Source organism: Heloderma suspectum, chromosome 10 (assembly GCF_057233095.1).
Source record: "Heloderma suspectum isolate Gila_16-S chromosome 10, 16-S_ref, whole genome shotgun sequence".
Classification (NCBI taxonomy): domain Eukaryota; kingdom Metazoa; phylum Chordata; class Lepidosauria; order Squamata; family Helodermatidae; genus Heloderma; species Heloderma suspectum.
The window spans coordinates 3,838,003-3,847,151 of NC_139467.1; positions in this window are offsets into that span (position 1 = coordinate 3,838,003).

Consider the following 9,149-nt stretch of genomic DNA (forward strand, 5'->3'; position numbering starts at 1 on the left):
CCCCAGTATGTGCAGTGATGGCTGGTGCCCATTGGGACGGGTAAGGTGGAGGGTGGGGCAGCTAACAGCAGGTGGAGCCAAGGGCTTGCAGTAGGCAGAGCCAAGGCAGCAACGCATTGCACAGAAAAGGCAAACTAAGGCAAATCAACTTTGAGATGATGCCTGTGAAGCAAAGGGTTGTGGCGGGGGAATGATCTGCACAGCTACACACAAAAGCACTTTTTAAAAAAATCTGCAGCAGGAACTCATTGCATGGACATGGGAAAGTCAGGCATGAATGTTAACTTTAACATTAGGAGTGCAAAGCAGAGGGTCGGTGGGGGGTGGGGGGTTGACCCATAGAAGAACACCAAAGCATACTGAGACCACCTTTCTGTGCTCCACCAGCAAGCCATTGCACAGAAAGGGGAAACTGAGGCATTAGTGTAGAAAAGCCAAGGCAGAGGGGGTTCTGCTCCCAAATCAATTGCCCATCAAATCATCCCGTTTCAAATTACAGATATTCCTTGCATCTCATTCTCTCTCCTAATAAGGACCCAGATTGTGATGGACCCAAAGCAAGCTCGCCCACCCTCACAAAAAGAGCACGCTCGCTCAGTCACTTGCTGTTTCTGATGCTTGGGTCTGCACACCTCAGCCCCAAACATAAGTCAAAGAGGCCCAAGCTGACTCCTGAGGCTCAATGTCTGTCCAGGACTTGAGTTGGTGCTCCTAATTGGCTGCGGGCGGAAATAGACTTGCGACGGAGACACCAGGCCAAAGCTAGGTTCTGGGCAGGCGTTTGGTGAATGGAAAGAGACTATATTTGGAAGTCAGGCAGAGAGACCCTCTCAGATGCCCGCCCGCCTGCCATTCCCTCCATCTCTTGGGAAACACTGGGAGTAGGTGCATCCCCAGTGGGGCGTGTGCAGTACCCTGCCAGGGGGCCAGCTGCTGGGGAAGGAGACCTAGAGGAAGCCAGCAAGTGGCAATGCACAGCATCTGCCCCAGGCTAGAGCAGCTGAATGTGGACTAGCCGGGGAGGGGGACACTCCAGCAGATGAGAAAGAGCGGGAGGCTCCTACCTGCTTGCCCAAAGGGACAAACTCCCCCAAGTACCTGCCAGTCTAGCGCCTCTTACCCGCGGCGAGGATGCACAGGAATTCCGTTACTGTTCACAAATTGTGCAGACATGTTGTGTTTGCAAGCCTGGATGCAACCAGGACTGTCATTCTCAGGAAATTTTCAGCTCTACCTGGTAGGAGGGATGTACAAGAATTTTGTTACAGTTCACAAATCATGCAAGCATGTCCTGTTCATAACCTCAAACGCAAGCAAGAGTGTCTAAGGGAATTTTTGCAATTTCCTGAGCTTGCATTCATGTTCGAAAGTGCACCCTTTTGAAAATGCACATCCCCCACACACACCTGAAAAACCCACATGCTGACACCATGGTGAGGGGTGTGTACATGGGGGGGGTGCCTGGAAAAGCATGCATTTTTCATGTTCAGAAATACACTTCCTGTTTGGGTAGGGGGAAAAGGTGTTCACATTTAGGAGCAAGAACAAGGTGAGATGAGCACCAAGGTGTAACAGAACCTCCATGCACTTGAACATGGCTTCTCCCATCCCTAACTGGTAGGCCGGACAGCAGGGGCTCAAAGGCTGTCCTTAACGCTCAGGCAGGCTTATGTGGGTGCAAGCACAGGTCGTAGAGTGGGAAGGGGCCTCAAAATGCACCTGTTCAGCAGGAAATGTAACTGCTTATGCTGGAGGGGGCCAAGGGCCTGCATAGTCCAGTGTTCTCTCCCACCAAGTAGCTGATCAGATGCTCGTAAGGTAGCCCACAAGCAGAGCCAGATGGGGATGGCCGTCCCCTGCCACTGGCCCCCAGCATCTGGTACTCTGAGGAGAGAGCTGGTGATCCAGCTGAGGCCCTCATCCCACTGTGGAACAGTGAGATGCGGAGGGCCATCGACTCGATTGCACCTGAGTGCCCTCTCCAGTGCTATAGAGCCCACTCCGCTCCTTGATATACTGGGGAGCTGCGGTCAATGAATCATAGAATCATAGAATGTAGGGTTGGAAGGGGCCTACAAGGCCATCGAGTCCAACCCCCTGCTCAATGCAGGAATCCAAGTCAGAGCATCCCTGACAGATGGCTGTCCAGCCTCGTCTTGAATGCCTCCAGTGTGGGAGAGCCCACCGCCTCCCTAGGGAATTGGTTCCATTGTCCTATTGCTCTAACAGTCAGGAAGTTTTTCCTGATGTTCAGCCGGAATCTGGCTTCCTGTCGCTTGAGCCCATGATTCCGTGTCCTGCACTCTGGGATGACGGAGAAGAGATCCTGGCCTTCCTCTCTGTGGCAGCCTTTCAAGTACTTGAGGAGCGCTATCATATCTCCCCTCAGTCTTCTCTTCTCAAGGCTGAAACAGGCCGGACATCAGCTAGAGCACAAATAGCCTAAGACTCGAAGCAAAGATGACCGAGCACGCTCTAGAGCACATAATTGTGCCAATTGCATGGCAGCGCAGGCACCAAAGAAGACCTATTTTGCTGCCTCCATTGCATCCTCGAGTAGCCGTCCAGCGGAACTCTTCCGGGTGGTCCGGGGGTTGTTAACACCCTCTCCAGCAAATGGGGCCCTGGACCCGTCAAGGACCTGTTGTGACCTTATTGGATCGCACTTTGAGGACAAAATTGCTTGTCTCTGCAGCAAACTTGATCCTGTTGTTATCGCAGTTCCAGTCGAGGTGTCTGACACCGCCATCTGCCCAATTTTGTGGGATTAGTTCCAGTTCCTGCGGCCTGATGACATTATTTCGAGAGGCCTTCCCTGAGTGACCAGCCTCAGTTAATTATGTTCAGAATCTGTTCTTTTAAAATGTTTTAATTGTTTTAGTTATGGGTTTTTATTCTTTTATCTTGCTGTTCACCTCTCCGAGATCTTTGATGTGGAGCAGTATATAAATACTGTGAGTGAGTGAGTGAGTGAGTGAGTGAGTGAGTGAGTGAGTGAGTGAGTGGCACTCAATAGGGACACTCCGTGAGTCCTCTGGGAGGAACCCGAGAGAGAGGGAGTGAGGAGAAGACAACACTGGGTTCTCCTCCACAGTGGAGGCTGGGGGCTCCGATGTCAGTGGGGCGGTACATCCGCTCCAGGTTTCGGTCAGAACCAGTCAGAACTCTAAAGGAGCTACCCAAGATAGCGCCTTGAAGTTCTGACTGGTTCTGACCAAAACCCAGAGTGGATGCACTGCCCCACTGACATCGGAGCCATCAGTCTCCACTTGTCCTCCACCTGGACTTTCCCCTCTGCCTCGCTCCAGCAGGGCCATCTTGCACCAGCTGCCCTTTGGAAAGGATCCTGATAGCTTGTTAAATGTTGACGCTGTTTGTTGCATGGCCTTTAAAATGTATTCTAAAATGTATCCAGAAAGGTGGGATGTAATGAAGTGTAATTAATTAAATATTCCAGCTAACAGCCATGGATAGACCAATTCGTTCATGGAGGAGGTCTATCAACGGCCGATGGCCACGCTGGCTGGGGATGATGGGAGTTGTAGTGCAACACACCTGGGTGGTGCCAGGTTGGGAACTGGCTTTGGTTTGATCCAGCAGGACTCTTGTTATGTGGGAGGAGGAATAATCCAAGAGTGAGAGAATGTGTCCCAGCCAAAAGATCTCTTCCTAACAGCACTTGAAAGGAACCGCAACTCCTTTGCATCTGCTCACCCTAAATAAATGTCATCCCAGGATGCCCTTCTCTGCAGTAACAAAAGCATTCCAAGTTGCTTATTACACCCTTGGCTTTACCCGCAGGTAGCTGTGTTTCTCCAGAAAACTGCGACCTCCATTCCCACCCCTGCCAGAAAGGTAACAATCCTGCAATTGTTTAATCCAGGATGAAAGAGAGCCTAGTCAAGACCCCATGATCCGACCAGGCATTGACTCACTTTCCCGCTCCACTTCAGCCGCTGATTCACTCCTGGGCAATTCAGGCATTACATTGAAATCAGGGTCTAGTTTCCCTGGAGGACTGCTGGTGTGTGAACGGGACCTTGGGACCCACCTCCCCCTCCCTTGAAAAAGTCCAGCGGCTGAGAAGCACCCTCAACTGACGTGCTTAGAGGCACTCTTGCTTTTATTGCTAGCTGCTGCGCAGATTCCAGGCCAGGGCCCAGCACCTAAGTGGGTCCCAGGGCTCGCTGAGAATTAAACCAGCCCCGCTAACCTATTCCGCTGTGTGTCTGAGGAGACCTTGTCAATATTTCACAGAGGGCGAAGGTGAACGAGGCTCACGCCGCCACCCACATTTCTCCTAGCGCTGCTACAGTTTCAGAGAGCGGCTCCCTTCTGGACCTCAAGGGGGCTCACAGGAGCCATGACAGTTCCCAGCTCCTTCTTGGCAGGGCCCCGCTGAGCTCGCCAGGGCGGCCTGCGCCTTTCCGATGGGCTTGTTTTGGAGCTTATGACAGGCCAGAGAGGGTTTCCTTTCCATCACACCGGAGTCCCTGGTTGACTCAGGCACGCGCAGTGGCCTCCTTTGGGGGCAACAGCAGATTCCCAGCTGCAGCCAGATGGAACCATTCCTTTCATTAATTTTAAGCGCTTAAATGCACAGCCTCCCAAAGCCAGCGATGCCCCTCCAGCTGGTTTTCTGCAGGGCATCCTCTGTTCCGTGTTGCCCTCACTACGGCAAGGGCCGCAAAGGTGAAGCCGGGGGAGGCTGGGAGACCAGGGAGAGGGTTAGGCTGGATGACCTTCTGGTGGCACCAGGGGCGTTGCTAGGCCTGGACCCATGGGGACCCAGCCCCAAATCTGTTTCCTGTAGCTCCGGATCTATTTCCCGTGGCCCCAAATCCATTTCCCATGGCCCCAAATGTATTTCCCATGGCCCCAGATATATTCCCCAGAGAGCTAAATGTCCATTGCTGCCAAGAGAGGGTGTTTTCTTCAGCTTAATTGCCATGAGGGGGGGGGGGCAATTTTCAAGGAGGGTTGCAGCTACAGACAGAAGGGTTAACCCTCCCACATTCTGCAACACTTTCCCCAACCCCCCAGCTTGCATGCTTGGAAAAAAATATCTTTCAATTTACATATTTTTCCTAAGCTTAGCTACCGTGTGGGGTGGGGGTAGGGTGTTCCAGGGGAGTTCCAGTTCAGGAGGAAATGGTGATCTTCCCTTCCCTGTGCACTGTCTGTCTCTTCCCACCCCCCACCACTGCCCCCCCCCCAAATCCTCCCTCTGTATGGCAGTTAAGCTGAGGAAAAAACCTTCCGCTGGTACCAGTGGAAAGATTAGGCCCTAAATTTCTTAAGGGTGTAGCAACATCACGACATGATGCCCTCTGATTCCACAATTGCAGCAATGAGTGGCCACTCCCCGGAGCCATAGAAGCGAGAGGCCTCAGCTCCTCGTCTTCCTCTATTTTCAGCAGCCTCCATCCGGTCTCCTCCCTCCCTAATCCACTAGACTGAGCTCCCCTACCTATAAGGTACCCCACTTTGGGGGTAGCCCTTCCACACCTGTGCTGGAGGCAGACATTCATGGATGATGGGAATTGCAGCCCAACATATCTGGAGGGCGCTAGGTTGGTGAAGGTTGTATAAGACAGGGTGGGCAGTAAGTAGATCTCTCCAGATGTTTTGGACTTCAGCTCCCAGCATTCCTGACCATTGGCTCTGCTGGCAGGGGCTTCTGGGAGCTGACGTCCAAAACATCTGGAGAGATCTACCTTCTGTCCACCCCTGGTATAAAATGGCTATTAGCTGTGGTGGCTAAATTGGACCTCCAGGTTCAGAACCAGCATGCCCCTGAAGACCAGTTGTTGGGGGGGGGGGCTCTTGCCTTCACACCCTCCTTGTGGGCTTCCTGGAGGCATCTGATTGGCCGCTGTTGGAAACAGTAACAGGACTAGACGGACCCCCTTGGGTCCCATCCCCCCGCAGGGCTCATGCTGAACCAGGGCCTGGGAGGCCTGGGTTTCAATCCTCACCCAGCCCTGAAGCTCACTGGGTGACCTGGGGCCAGTGACGATCTCTCGGCCTGACCTACATTGCAGAGTTGTTGTAAAATGGGGCTGGGGAGGGAATCCTGGGCCACCCTGATCTCCTTGGAAGAAGGGCAGGATAGAAACTTGTTAAGAATGTGTTAGAGATTGGTTGATTTCTATACCACCCAATAGCCAAAGCTGTCTGAGTGGTTCACAAAAATTTAAGCCACAAAATACAATATAAAATACAATATAAAATATAAAGGCTTAAAACTACAGTATACAGATTAAAAAAGGAGCACTTTCCCCCTCATGGGGCTGTGATGCAGTGGAGTGCTTCACCTATGGTGTTTCTGCCTGTTTTGCAGCAATTAACTGCAGTTGCCCTGCCAGGGTGGGCGTCACCCTCACATGCAAAAAAACCCCTCCAGAGCAGCTTTTAACTTGTCTGAGTAATGCTTCCATCCCTCAGTGAGGAACAGAGTCCTGATCCCCTGGTCCTTTCCCCCCAGCTGTTTTGTGCTCTTATCCACTCCAGCTGAAATGAAGGGGGAAGGTGCTTGAACCGCCATGGGTGCTCAGCGGGACTCTGCACATGGTCAGAGGCCTGCTTGTTTTTCATGATTCGATGTGTTACCTGGAGAGAGCCTGAGCAGGTGTTTTACCCGGCTTGGTTCCAGTAAGTAAAGCGGACAGGCGCAGCATTAAAAGGGCACCAGGTTCTTTCCCACTGTGTTTCCTGATCAGCAAAAGGAAGAAACACTGACGAATCAGCAGCGATGTGATTGTGCGATGTGTCAGCGTGGGAGAACCAGAGGACAGAATGTTATTAATATAAACCCAATGCCCTTGTTATGTAACCACAGCAAGCAGTGGCAATAGTAATTAGTGATCTAATAACAAGCTAATAATAATGTAATAACAAAAAATAATAATAACAAGAACAACCACAACCAGTGGGCTGTTTCCTGGTCTAGGGAGGCAATGACTGCTTACACTGCGGTGTGTGTCTGGTGCGCGTGCGTTGCCCGGGGTGGATTTTCTAGACGTGAGAGCTTTCTGACTGAATGTTGCTGGCTCCCTGCATCCTGGAATGAGTGAGTGCTGGCTGCAGACAAGCCTTACGAATCTGAGCCCTAGCTTAAAAGAAACCTATCAATGGGGGGCACGGAGCTGCTTCTGTGTTGGGAAGGGGAAGTGAGTCCTGGTGGTTAGGGCCTGAGAGCGAGGGCTTTGCTTTTGGTTTCTCAGGCTTCAAGAAAGCCAGAGTGGCTTGGTCCGCCCGGGAAAGGGGGCAGGAGGGAACGGGAATTCCTGGATTCTTCCCATAGCTCGGGGGCGAGAGGGATGCTGCATATAAAAACATAAGAGTGGGGCTGGATTAGACCAAAGGCCTATCTAGTTCAGCATTCTGCTCGCACACTGACCAACCAGATGCCTATGGGAAGCCCACAAATAGGATATGAGCGCAACAGTGTCCTCCTCCTCCATGATATTTCAAGCAGAATTGTAATGCCCGTCTCCGAGAAGAGTGGAAATGATAGCAGAGGCAGTTAGCAAGGGGGGAGAGAGAGAGGTTGTTTTCTCTGTTTCTTATTATTTGGTACCATGGGAAGCTTTTCAGAAGCACCAGCCCTCTCCAACCTGGCACTGGCCAGATGTGCTAGACTACAAAGCCCACCACCCTCAGCCACACTGAGTGAGAATGGTGGGAGTTGTAGTCCAGCACATCTGGAGAACACCAGGCTGGGGGAGGCCCCGTCAGCCCGAGATTTGGCTGAGGTTCAAACCAGCCTGTTAATTTCTCTCCTTGGCTCCCTCTCTTGTCCATGGCCTCGAGTGCTCCATTGCCTTCCCACCCCTTTTCCTACCAAAAGGACACAGGCAGCCATTTCTTTGTTTATAGCATTTCATATCCAACCTTGAACACATAAAAATTCTTAGGGCAGCGCTACATGATAAAACAAACAAACTACCCCAGCAAGACAGTGACACACTTTAAAAAAAAGAGAGCATGAAATGGCTACCAAAAACTGGCAGCAATACAATCAACCATTAAAAACCGTGGAGAATGGGAAAAAATAAAAAGAAAATTCTTTGGCACCAAAATGATAGCCAAGTAGTCACCAGGTTGATCATCCCTGGGGAGAGAATTCCATAAATGGGGTGCCACCACAGAGAAGGCCCTCTTCCTATTCGCCACCCTCCTCCCTCCCTTCTCACGGGAAGGGGCATCCTGAGAAAGACCTCAGGTGATGCTCTCAGTGCATGGGCAGGCAGATTCCTCAGTCCTCTGGAGAGGTTTACCTGCCATCCAAACTGACCTTTGAGTTTCCCCTTCTGTTTGCACTGTTTGCCAGCATTCTGCAAATCTGCTGATACTGTCACCCTGTTCAGTTGGAATGTTTATGAACACTCCATGAGAGCAGTTTGGCCAACCCCTGTTGGCAAGGAGAAGGAGGGAGGGGGCCCTTGCTGGCTGTTGCTGGCCCATTTCTTGCATTTGGCTTCCTGTGTTTACATGAGTGTACGCGTGGGCGTGACGTGCTTGTCGCCAGGCTATCAGCTTGCCAGGAGTGGGCAGGTGGCACAAGATGGGGAAGCAGTTATGCTCAGAATCAACAGGCAAAGGCCTTCCCAGCAGAAAGGTGTGGCGGTGGGGAAACCCTCTTCCAAGCAGCTTCTGCCTGTGCTGCGGCTGGCCCACAAGAGCCCTGCCAGGGAAAACAGAAACAAGGGGTGCTTGGACGGGAGGGAAGCCCGGCATGCCTGGCATTCAGGGAGAGGCCGGCCGCAAGAGGCCGGGAGGAACATGAGCAGCAGTCTTAGCGCACAGCGTAGATGTGGCAGGGAGTTGCTATACAGCTGGAGAGGCAGGAAAGGAGCAAGGCAAAAACCTCAGATGAGGCCAAGGGACAAAAGGGCCTATGTGCCTCTGTTGTGTAAGGGAGGAGGGATCCACGGCGTGGGCTTTACCTGTCGATTCAAAATAATGAGCCCTCTGCAGCAGTGGGATGGTCTCAAATAGGGTGGTGACCCCATTAAAGAAACCATAGTCCAGCCTTTCCCAGCCTGGTGCCCTCCAAATGTGTTGGACTAGGCCTCCCAGCAGCCCCCAGGCAGGGGCTGCTGGGAGGCGTAGTCCAACACATCTGGAGGGCACCAGGCTGGGGA